The following is a 4863-nucleotide window of genomic DNA, read 5'->3' on the forward strand; positions in this document are numbered from 1 at the left end:
GTGGGTGTGCGTGTGTGTGTGTGTGTGTGTGTGTGTGTGTGTGTGTGTGTGTGTGTGTGTGTGTGTGTGTGTGTGTGTGTGTGTGTGTGTGTGTGTGTGTGTGTGTGTGTGTGTGTGTGTGTGTGTGTGTGTGTGTGTGTGTGTGTGTGTGTGTGTGTGTGTGTGTGTGTGTGTGTGTGTGTGTTAAAACAAAGTAGTGGTGATACCAAGAAAGAACCGAATTGCATCCATAACTTCAAAGAGTCATAACAATTGTGTGTGTGTGTGTGTGTGTGTGTGTGTGTGTGTGTGTGTGTGTGTGTGTGTGTGTGTGTGTGTGTGTGTGTGTGTGTGTGTGTGTGTGTGTGTGTGTGTGTGTGTGTGTGTGTGTGTGTGTGTGTGTGTGTGTGTGTGTGTGTGTGTGTGTGTGTGTGTGTGTGTGTGTGTGTGTGTGTGTGTGTGTGTGTGTGTGTGTGTGTGTGTGTGTGTGTGTGTGTGTGTGTGTGTGTGTGTGTGTGTGTGTGTGTGTTAAAACAAAGTAGTGGTGATACCAAGAAAGAACCGAATTGCATCCATAACTTCAAAGAGTCATAACAATTCAAAACCAAGTCTTTGATAGAGGAGATTAGAGTTACAAGGTATGCCAAATGAGTCCAAAACAGAGGACACATGTAGTATATCCAAAAAATTATGTAACCCTTGAAAGAATTTGGTACATGTAAAGATATGTAGAGGCAGCTCCTAGTGCCTTGTTCTTATTGCCTGGGTGTGGGTAATCCCTCAGGACAACACAACCAATGTTTCAATTCTACAGCATGTGTAAGTAAGGGGTGTCTGTTGAGCACTGCTTAAGAATGTTGCATAGCCTCATGGAAAGAGAAAGTACAAGGTCAAGTGCCAAGGCAAGAGGGTGAACCTCTAATTGGAAGCATGGATGAAGATGGTTATACGGTAGATGATAATGTAGAAATATCTATGCACATTGAAATGCAAAGTTGGCATGGCTAATGTCATGGATAGTGTTGCTTCCCTATTTATGCAGAATACATAACAAGACAGAGAATGCTTCATGGGTTAAATCCCAAATCTCATAACCAAAACTCATAAAAACTCAGAACTAACCACATAGAGACATAGAAACACTAACTTCAACACTACAAATCAAAGAATCATAAGTAAATCACAAAGAACATGTTGCAAGTAAGAGAAAGACACAGTAGATTATGGCACCAATTGTCAAATCCTCAATATTTGTTGTCCTATCTATGCAGAATACATAGAATACATGTTGCAAGTAAGAGAAAGACATAGTAGATTATGGCACCAATTGTCAAATCCTCAATATCTGTTGTCCTATCTATGCAGAATACATAACAGGACAGAGAATGCTTCATGGGGTAAATCCCAAATCTCATAACCAAAACTCATTGAAACTCAAAAATAACCACATATAGACATAGAAACACTAACTTCAGCACTACAAATCAAATAATAATAAGTAAATCATAGAGAACATACTGCAAATAAGAGAAAGACACAGTAGATGATGGCACCAACTGTCAGATCCTTAATATATCTAGATAAAACCATCATACATTAAGCGTAGACATCATAAATTTTCAAATTCATGAAAATGGCACACATGAATGCCTCTTTAGGTCATGTCTTTTAACTGCCTCAAAACTGCACTTCATGAGGCACTAAACTTCATAAGACAAATAAAGACTGCCTCACACATAAGACTAACATAACTAAGGTCCAACCATGCTAAGGATATAATACATGATCCATAAAGTGTGAGACCATGGCCATGGCTAATAGACAGCATTACCCCCTACCTATTATAGGTAGAGGTAACATCGAGGCCAATCATAAGTACTTTGGACCCCATCCCTTTATTTTACTGCAGATAAGGTTTGATAGAGGGCATAGTGAAAGCGAGACATGCCTACGGTATCTGCCATCCATTTCAAGACTAGAATGGTTGTAGCTATAAAGAGGAATAAATTGATACCATGTCTTAGAAGTTAAACCTTATAAAAATTTATAGCATCCCAAAATATTAGTACCATATCAAGGTACATGGATTGTATAAAGTCTACTATGAGCAAGGGGAGTGCCCAATAACTTCATCCACACCAAGATGTTATCATCAACTATAAATAGGTTTGTTCGATTTGAGAAAAGATGATGAGTTGCTTGGCAATATGACAAATGCTTACTAGTAGACATCAGACATCCTTAAGCGTAGAAAGGGTAGGCTCGCCTAACCATTTCATACCATGGTGTAGGGATATATGTTTGGGGGAGGTGGAACCAAAGGGAACCATCTCCAAACATAGAGGTAGTCTTGTGATACACACCACTTGTGCTTTATAGAAAATTGAAGGTGATCCAATACATTCTTGTGTGACTATCCTTAAGCGTAGAAAGGGTAGGCTCGCCTAACCATTTCGTACCATGGTGTAGGGATATATGTTTGGGGGAGGTGGAACCAAAGGGAACCATCCCCAAACATAGAGGTAGTCTTGTGATACACACCACTTGTGCTTTATAGAAAATTGAAGGTGATCCAATACATTCTTGTGTGACTATTAGCATGCATGTATACGTGCACCTACATCTGCATGCATGTTTGTATATGTATGTGTGCATGTACCCATGCACATGTACATCATCCGCACATGCACATGATGTGCATGTTGTTAGATATGCTCACAATGCTCCACCTTCATAAAGGTGCCACCGATGATCCATGGTGCTCTAAGTTGTAAGGCCCCCATTATGAGGAGAAGCCATGTGTGAGCATGGTTTTGGGTTCTAACTTGTATGTCCGATAAGGTCTATGTGAGTAGATGGCAAAAATGTGACTTTTATAGATCTAACCTTTGGGTTAGATAGAGTAATTATGATTGTAATAACTCAAGGCACAATGCATTGAGTTGCAGGGTGTGGGAGTTATCAAGGACCCCTATTAAGGGGGGGGGGGGGGGGGGGGGGGGGGGGGGGAGGGCGCTAGTGGCCCCCCCTGAGACGAGGATCTTGGGGTAGCGCCCCCTATATGACTGACTATAAAGGGAAAATTCCTTGGTCCATTAGGGAAGGTTCATAATATGGTCGAACAGGCCGACCAGATGGCCTTCCCAAGCTATAAAAGGAAGACCCCTCCAAAGTCATCGTAAATCTATCTTTCACCCAATGATAGTCCTTTCAATTACCCTTAAGCTCTCCATCTATCATTTGTCTAAATCGCCATCTAATCTTTGTATCAGTTTAATTGAAATTAAAGCAGTATCTGTCATTCTCATGTTTGTTGTATATCTTAATTTCTTAATGCTTTGCTAGTTTTCCTAAAATCATTATTCAAAACTTCTACATACAAATGTGTTCTAATTTACCTAATTCCAGACTTGATTTGAATCATTTTTTATAATCATTGTGATATATATTCAAACATTTAACAAAAAATTATTATTACTTTTGTACTAGTTCTTGTTTAATGATTGGAATAACATGTAAAATTTTAGTGGTTTCTTAATTTTATGGTTTTACAATAATATATAACAAGTGTGCTAGTCAACATACACACACAATTAATGCATTTATATATATATATATCGATCGCAATAGTTATACAAAACCTTGTATGTGTAAGAAACGAATTCGAAATCATGTATTTCCTATAAGGCTCATCTAATTTTAAAATTAATGCATATTAAATGTTTGTTTTATTCTTGGAAGTTATATATTTTAAAATTTTATTATTATTAATATTATTGGTTATTATTTATGCATTATAGAAAAATTTTAACTTTGTAATAAGTGCTCTGCTTTTACCACTTCAAAATAATATGTATGAAGGGTATTGATTTGTATGTATACATGCACACACATGCATGATTAAACTCTTATGTATAGCAGTAATTAATATTACAATAAAGTTGATTCATATGCATGATTTGAAGTTTTGGGCTACATCATGTGAAAAGGTGAAGCATGTATTTGGACAGAAGGTTATTTGTATTAGTATAGGGTACATCAATTTTAGTGCCTGTAGATTATAAATTATTTGGAGATTCTTTCATTTTGAAATTTGAAAAATGGGGGCTACAGATAGATTACTTGTTTGTGGCATGAGATTTTAACTTCCATCATTACAAGATTGGTAGTAAAGATTTTAGTTTTCGAGTGTTATGAGACCCTTTGCTTCCTTTGTCAATTGTGTAGAAATTCAACTAATAGGGACTTAGAAATTATTTATTTTTTGCTTTCCATAGTGTGGGAAAAAGTCTGGTGTTAATGGATATTTTTTTTACAATTTCAACCTTAATTTATAAATACAATTGAAAGAAATTTGGCGTCATAGAAAACACATGTTGAAACGATCTCCATGGACATTCTATTTTGGAAACATTAACCTCCTTGCACCTTTTAGGGCACTTGAACCCTAGCTGGTCGACTTTGACCACCTACTATAAACATTGGTTAGATATCAATTGTGTTGAAATGGAGGGTTAGTGTACATATGCATTTGTAGATGGCCACATGAGTGTGAATTGATGCCGGCTTTTCTAGGATTGCCCTTTTAGATGTTGGCATAGTCATTCGAGCATTTTGAGTTCCTCTAAGAGCACTCTTGTTCTAGTTTATAGCAATCTAATTTTCGTTTGGAGGTTTTCCTTGGCAAAAGTACATGCCCCAATGAGTGAATATCCAAAGTCTTGTCATCATTGGAAACTTTGCACAATTGGTGGGAAAAAATGTTGGCTTCATCCACTAACCCCAACATGTCGTATTTTACTCTTCCCATGTGGGTGGAGTAATCCAAAGCAACTCCAAAAAAAGCATAGGTGTACCTATCACCAAACAAGTAGAGGGTATGGC

The sequence above is a fragment of the Lygodium microphyllum genome, chromosome 22 (assembly GCF_053477565.2).
Source record: "Lygodium microphyllum isolate KBCC chromosome 22, Lygodium_microphyllum_v1.1.10, whole genome shotgun sequence".
In the NCBI taxonomy this organism is placed as follows: Eukaryota; Viridiplantae; Streptophyta; class Polypodiopsida; order Schizaeales; family Lygodiaceae; genus Lygodium; species Lygodium microphyllum.